The sequence below is a fragment of the Astyanax mexicanus genome, chromosome 10, assembly GCF_023375975.1.
Source record: "Astyanax mexicanus isolate ESR-SI-001 chromosome 10, AstMex3_surface, whole genome shotgun sequence".
In the NCBI taxonomy this organism is placed as follows: domain Eukaryota; kingdom Metazoa; phylum Chordata; class Actinopteri; order Characiformes; family Acestrorhamphidae; genus Astyanax; species Astyanax mexicanus.
This window is the reverse complement of record NC_064417.1, coordinates 41,535,349-41,543,805: the sequence shown is the minus strand read 5'-3', so window position 1 is coordinate 41,543,805 and position 8,457 is coordinate 41,535,349.

The window sequence follows — 8,457 nt, the reverse complement described above, 5'->3', positions numbered from 1 at the left end:
TAACTTTAAACATGTCCACAAATTGGCCTTAACTTTTTCATGCCTGACATTAATAAAGCAGCACAGTTGGTAGCGATATATAACTGTATTAAATTACTGTATAATTAGCTATACCAAAGAAAAAAATACCCCTGAAACTTTGCTTGAACATCTATTACAGTCATTTGCCCACCATGGGCAATTAAATCAGGGGTAGTGTCATTTATATTCCCTGTGTTTGGACTTGCTGCCATGGAACTGCAGTCCTACACTAAACTGATGCACTATGAAAGAAAGAGGTTGAGTGCTAATTCTGTTTAATGAGGACTCTGAGAGGTCTACTCAAGCTGAGAGCACTTTGGATCATTTCTGATGAATGTGGTGGCTGACTTTACATGTACTGGAGGAGGCACATGCTAGTCTTCACCTTTCACCCCTAGTGTTGAGTGCTTTACTAGTGATAGGGGAGTTTTCATATGAACTGAGATTGGGTAATCTGCCTTTCAAATTGGGTAGAAAATGTGGTAAAATTAGAAATAAATACACGCTATATTCTCACAAAAGCTACACAACTTTAATGTTTAAGTAGTGATAATGACTAAGAGAGCTTCCTGACCCCACAGGGTTCTCAATCCTGTCTTCTCAGAATTAACCAAATGCTTTGACAGCTTTAAAAACGCACTCTACACGCTAGCAAGTGAAGACAGTGTAGCCTGTTTATTGTAAGCCCTGTAACTAATTAGGTAAACACTCAGGCCAGAATAAATTTGTAGTTAATCTCTCTTTATCCACATGAAAGGTTCAGTTGATTAAATATCAAAGGGTTAGACAAAACCAGGGAGGCCGGAGGAGCATCAGTCACCGAGGGACGGAGGGATATTTTTGGAGGCGCGCTCTCCCTGGAGCACGTGCTCTCAGATCAAGGAGCTCAGGTGCTCCATCTCATGCATTCATCGGCTGACATTCAAATTACCAGCCGACTGACCCCAGAGAGCATGCACGAAAGGTTCGGCTTGTCTCTGTGGATCTGCGAGGCGAGCGTCTGCTTGCTTGCCTGCGTTACTCGCAGACGCTTTTAGACTCTGCAGCCGGGGTCCGATGTCTGTGTTAAGATAACGTCTTATCGGGGGAGGTTATCTACAGAATGCATTTTCAAAAACTTGATTTTCGAGAATGTTCAATACATTGCCTCCCAGGCAGTGTGAAATTAGTCTGACATTTGGAAAACAGTCGGTGGCATCGGCTCGGATTGGTGAACTGTAGTTCATTGTGCATGCACATACAAAGAGAGGCAGATAGGGTGTTTTTTATTCCTCACCTCCATTCCATCACATTTCTTTCTCCTTAGGGTGAATTGATTTTTATTCAGACATTGCCGCTGTGGAGCTCGGCTAAAACTGGCTAACATGATTGAGCCAAATGTTTGGGTGGCTATAAAGGACAGGGTTGAAAGGTAATAAAATGTTAGGGGCAAAGTTTACTTAGTATTTGCTAAACTAACATCTTCCACAGTATAGATTATGATTGATTTTTGATATGGATGATTTTTTGTCACACTTTCAGGTTTCCCTCATGCCTTAGTTGATTCCAATCACTACATTTCCCGCGATCCATGTCTTACAGAGCTCTCTGTCACATGGCAAGCTTCAACGAAATATTAATTATGAACATTTCTCACATGCATACTTGATTATTAGCTAAACTTTGTGATATAAATATACTTATAAATACACTTCAGTTTGTCTCACACTTTGCGAAGTATTGCCAACTTACCACAGCATATTGATGCCCTGTTTTACTTGTTCTTCTGCACCCTTTTGATTTGGTTTCCTGGTTGGATTGGTTTTCTGTACATACTACCATTTATACCTTTGTCTTTACCCATGTCTGTCTGGTTAGTCTTTAACATGCCTTTTTGTTGTTTCAAGCCTTTGCTTTCTATAATTTTTAAACTTTTATATCTGCAAGCATCTGACCCTTGCTTCAAGCATCACATTTTCATGTTTTAAAGATCTTTCACCCTCTATGCAGACCTCTGGCTGACTCAAAAACAGCCCTGAGGAGGGAAGGAACCCATTTGGGAATCGTGTTTGGAACAACAGCGTGGGAAGCAGTAGAGGGTTTTCTTCAGTGGTCTCGCTTACTTTAAGCTGTACTCAATAGAACAGCTGTGGAGCAGCTCAGGAGACAACTGTTACACTCAGCTGGTATCAGCTGGTCGATGAGAAGCAAAACACAGAGGCAGAGGGGGAAAAATCCCACACAGGTGCAGGGATGATTGCTGGAAATAAAATCCCCAAATCGAATACGACCTCAGAACAAGGTCATATAAGGAGTGATCTAAGCGATAGTTGAGGCGACGGCTGGAGCCTGAGGTCATATAAACTGTAGTAAAATACCAACCTGTACGCTTTACTCAGACATCTCTGAGCACAAGCTGCGGCCATGAGGGCATTAAGACTAAGCTCCGGGGCAGTAAATCTTTAAGGGCCTGCCTTCCATGTCTCACACATGTACACACACACACACACACACACACACACACACACAGAAAACATAAACTCCTGCAAGCCGCTACAATATAATTTTTTTATATTCTCCACCCAAAACAGAACAGGGGCTTTATCACACATCACCGGTGATATCACATATCAGCACCTAGGGAGTATTACATACAGGCTCTGCAGAGTTCTAATGTTAGGATGTAAATAAAGTCATAACCAGAGAGGTTTGAAATGAAATGACTGTATTAAAGTGTTAAACCAATTCTTATTCCTTTTTAGTAAAGTCTACATGTTTAAATATTTATTTTCTTCCTCTAGGGAATATATATATTTTTTTCCATAAAATGCCTCTTTTTCCAGACTTTTCTTTTTTTGATTTTTGTTTTAGAATTTTTTTTTTTAGATTTGTGTAAACTCTTATATTTAATCCATACATATATTCCATGCATTGTTAATTTTACGTTAGAGCACACTAAAAGTCGTTTTTGAGAATCCACAAACCAACAAAAGCCTGAAGATGCTATGTGTGCTTCTGAAAGATGTGATTCATGACCTAGACAAGTGATGGCAGATATTTTTCAAAAAATCCTGTTTACTACTCTGTAGTAATCCAGGAGTGTTGTGACTAAAAATTGCAACTAGCTACAGACAACACTCTCCTGGTGTTGGGGCAGACGGTCGGTCGATATAAGGGCTTCACCAGTGAAGTTACCTGGGTGGAGTTTCCAATGTTGTCCCTGTATCTGCATGGATTTCCTTGGGGAACTGCTTTTTCCTCCCACGGTTAAAAAACATGAAGATAAGGTAAACTAAATATACAACAAAATTGGAAACTCTAAATTGTCCTGGGAGAGTATGTGTGTGAGTGCAAAGTATGCATGCATGTAGGCTGTTTCCAGTTGAGAGTACGCTGTGCATGATTGGCTGCTGCTTCTCACTGGTGTGTGTTTGTTGATAAGAGCTTAGTATAAATAGTTTTTTGCTTGTAAAACTTGATTGTAAAGCGGCCTTGGATTTCTAGAAAGGCACTATACAAGTGTAACCTAATTAATTAATTAATTAATTAATTTATCATTCATTCTCTCTCTCTTTCTCTTACAATATATCCAGATGTGTTTAGAGACCCCTTCTCATGAATGCATTTTGCTACTTTACATTTCACCTTCTCCTGACGCAGATGTGCAAATGCACACACACAGCTTGTACAGTCCCAGCAGAAAAAGTATTGCCAGCAAACTTTGTTCAGAGAAAAAGCTTCATTTGGTTTTCCTCACAGCCTGGGGCTCTGGGTTTGAGCATCAGTAAGCTCATGTTCCTGATGCTGAACTCGCTCTGTATTTCCGTGGTCTTCTTCTTCAACAAATTATGCTGGGATCAGGCTGGCAGCGCCATCATTCTCTGGCAGCAGCTGCCATAAAGCAGGCAGGCGTGGAGATGCACGGGTGGCTCAGGTGATTGATGCCTTCTTGTGAGATTAATCTAGACTGAGTAATGATCTACTGCCTACTTAGATCCTCATTGGCCGGGATTCAGGGCTCCGCTCCATCCGTCAGTCGACTGAAGCCAGGCCTCCACTCTGCTGAGTTATTTGTCAGAGGCAGGTAGCATTCGGCTAATAACCCCACAGCTAAAACTCTAGAGCCTTTGAAGCAAGCTCATAACGGATTGAACAAATGACACAGTGCATCAGTTACTGCACGCTCCATAAACAATTTATGACTTCATAAGATTGAATATGTATTTAATGGGTTTGAGTTATTTCATTTGAAGTTTGGGAGTGGGCAGAATGCACCTTTTTAGAGGCAATCCGACAGCAGGGGTCAATACACAGGCAGGCAGGATGAGTGAAGGAAAATCGGTATCAGGTTGATATTAGCAGAATGTGCTGGACTGGAAATCAGAGAGGAGAAAAGAATGGGTTCGACCCAATCGTGTAAGAGAGCTCACACTGTGGGATGTGGTGTTGAAATGGTGGAAATGAGGTGTGTTCAGGTACATTTCTGGCATATTGCTATCTCAACCTAAAACACAGCTGTGCCACTGACTGAATACAACCTAGACAGATGTCAACAATCAAATGTTTATTGCTATCTTGGCAGTGAATTCACAATACATGCACATGTGACCAATGTGTATACACCCCCGCTTATTACAGAAGAATTCGACATGCCTAGGTAGCTGCGCCATTGAAATAGCAATCCGCCAAAGTCAGAACGCACCTGGCTCTTAAACAGAATGGCAGGTGACCCACAGATGTGTTTATCACCCTCAATATTGGTAGCATTGCATGACTGGGGACTCCTAATTAGTAGATGTAAATAGAAAACTACTAATAATAAATTAATAAGTTTACATTAGCATCTACTGTGGTCCATATTCATCTTTTATTGTGGTTTAAGCGATCTGATTAAATTGAGATTAAAATTAGACAGTTTTCATCTTGTCTTAACATGCATTTTTAGTGCTGTAGAGAAAATGACTGTTTTTTTGTGTTAGCATTTCTATAACATGGCTCAAATGTGTCTTAGCATTCTGTAAAAAATTGTCTCTCCAAGGTGGTCCAGCTCTGGGAGATGGATGTAAATGGTTTAAGTAAAAAAAAAAATGGTATCTATTATGTGTGTTGCAATATAAATGGCAAAAACACAATGATGTGACATTTTGAATTTTAATTTGAGTCACTTTCTGTCCAAGTCAAAAGAAATATCTTATTTTTTTGTTGATTTTTAGTTTACTATATCATTTGAACAAACAAACTGTCGCTTACACTGTGTCAAATGTAAATAACCTGAAATATTTTTTTACATTTATTTTCATTGAAAATGAAGAAGGTTTTATCTCTCTCTTGTGAAGCATCTGTTTTGGAGATACATGCTTTTCATTGAACGACAACAATATGTGTGACAACAAAAAGTGAGATCTGCCAGATATCTGAAACATGATTGACTCTTTGATTTTGAACTGTTAAAAAGAGTAGGTCATTTAAAGCATTAGTCTATTGGGAAAGTGCATCAGTTTAGGAGTATGATCTCTTTAGACAAATGTCAGATATACAGAAGGTCCCTTACACAAATCTGATTTGGTGAGGAAACATGATAATACAAAAGATAACGCATAGTAAAGCTTAGAGTAAACAGTTCACATGATACATCTAATAACCTCTCCAACTATGAGGCCAATGTATATTTAAAAGCATATCTGGTTCATATCACAAAGCACACAGACCTGTGAGCTGCTGAGAGCTCACAATCTCCACTGTTCATTACTAGCTGCCATGTTTTGCATTTATTATACTGTTATGCATAATCCTTCTGCCCATAAAAAAATCAGCATTGCAAAATCAGCTCCAAGAGCTGCATGATGAAAGTAGATCCCTGCTCACTGAAATCTCAACTACAGGAAATGACCTAAATCATGCATTCTCTCTAGTGAAATTCATAAAAGTGAATTTTTATGAATATAGTGAGGTGGGGTGCTTGTTGTCTGCTTTGAATCATTTTTAAGCATTGATGTGATTTGCTAACTTTACAGTGTAAAACTTTTTTAAGTAATTAAGTAGGTCTTCTATAATTGTGCATAATAATAGTGCATCCTACTTATTTTTACAATATTCTCCACCTTTTCCAATTTAAATAAAAATAAAGGTTCACATAAATCTGAAGTACCTCAGAAATCATACGTACAATTTATATCAAATGCAGAACATAAAGGCTACAGTGAGGTATAACACTAAGGGATTACTGTGAAGAAAGCCTAGGCTTTGTGTACATCTGGGCACTTTATGAATCTTGAATACCAGGATAATATCTGTATAAAAAAAAACCATCCCTGCAAAAAATCATTTTAGGGAAGTAGCTCCTTCAAACTCCCTGGTTGGCGCACCTTCTTATAAAAAATGTTTTTTTTTACTTTTTCCTATGTTGTAATTTAATACTGAACTCATCCAAACTATGAAGGAACACATAAGGAATTGTGTAGTAAACTTTAGTGTTAAACAAAACAAATCAAGCTCCTCGTTTTGAAGTGTGCATCTGAAAAATCTCCATATAGTCCTTCCCCCTACTCCTTCAGCAAGAATCAGGGTAAGTGGTAGGGTCAAGGAGTGGAATGGGATTGGACCAAAAATGTAGTGTACTTTTCTGCCAAACCTTCACTATTAAGCTATGCATATAGTACATATCTTAAAGTATCAGTGTGTAGTACTTAATGTTAATGGATGCAGCCAATATGCCCAAATTAGGCATATATCTAGGCACCCCTTTTAATTAGTGAATCTGAACCTGATTAAACATGCAATAATTGCTGACAGTCTTTATTAGGCCTAATACAACAGATTTCAGAAGAAACGTTGAAGAGCAGGTGTCTGCAAACGTTTAGTTTACATACATAAATCTTCATCCAGATGACTAACCAGGGTGTCAGTGCTGCAGGTGGAGTGAGTGTGTGGCAGTTAGCAGTGGAACAGATGGGGCTAAAGTGGGCTTTTTTCAGGCACATTACAGAGGTGTTAGGGTGACATCAGGTAGATGCAGCTGCTGCAGGTGCTGATGAAAGAGCAGTCATCTGCACCCAAGCAGCCTTTCTGCCTATTACCCACAGCATGGCATCGTCCTCAAAAAGCCCAACCACACCGCTGCCTAATGCTACTAATGTACTGCCTGCCCACTGTGAGTAAATGATGTTGAGCTTTAACTGAGCTTTCTGAATTAAACACAGAGATTTCAGGGCAGATTGGGGTCAGATTAGAATAAAAGGCATACAGTTGTGTTTTTTGTTTATTAAAATGATGAAAGAGCCGGTCACCTGCTCTGACCAAATACTTGGATACAGATTACGCCTAGACCATAGACTGTACATACACAGTATGAGTGGACTAGGCCTTAATGCATCACATATAAAACTTTTATTTAAAAAAAAATGTATAGCCATTTATAACATACTGTAAAAAAAAAAATATATATATAAAATCACCATTGTAGTCTGTGCAAAGGTGTGGACATCTTACAGAGTCAGGACTTGGACTTGTTAACACATCCTTTGACAGAAATCACAGCTTGCAAATGCTATTTGTAGCAGCTAGGCCACCTTCATTGAGCTTACAGTGCAGAAGGAATGCAGATTTTCCCTGTGGATCCTCAGTTTGTACCCAGTAAATGTAGTGTTTCAACAGTGAAAGTGCAGATCATGCAAGTTCCTCTACAACTCAACTGTTCATGTAATGAACAGAACGTTAGCCATGTAGGTCTGTTAGACAATCTCTTCATTCCCAAGTGTAACCCCACCTTCTTATGATAAAACAGAATAAAAAAAATGATTTATGGTAGAAAATAAAATATAGCTCTGGAAAAAAATAAGAGACCACTTCAGTTTCTGAATCAGTTTCTCTGATTTTGTTATTTATAGGTATATGTTTGAGTAAAATGAACATTGTTGTTTTATTCTATAAACTACGAAAATCCTAATAAAATATTGTCATTTAGAGCATTTATTTGCAAAAAAATGAGAAATGGCTGAAATAATAAAAAAAGATGCTGAGCTTTCAGACCTCAAATGCAAAGAATGCAAAGAAAACAAGTTCATATTCATAAAGTTTTAAGAGTTCAGAAATCAATATTTGGTGGAACAACCCTTTTTGGTTTTTAATCACAGTTTTCATGCTATCTTGGCATGTGTTCTCCTCCACCAGTCTTACACACTGCTTTTGGATAACTTTATGCCACTCCTGGAGCAAAAATCCAAGCAGTTCAGCTTGGTTTGATGGCTTATGGTCATTCGTCTTCCTCTTGATTATATTCCAGAAGTTTTCAATTTGGTAAAATCAAAGAAAATCATTTTAAGTGGTCTCTTATTTTTTTCCAGAGCTGTGTGTGGCAGTATTAGCAAAGAGAAAGCCAACTGCTGGAATTAAGAACTTAATATGTAAAATAACATGTGGGCAGAGCTACATACTTACTTTACAGAGAGATGTTTTGGT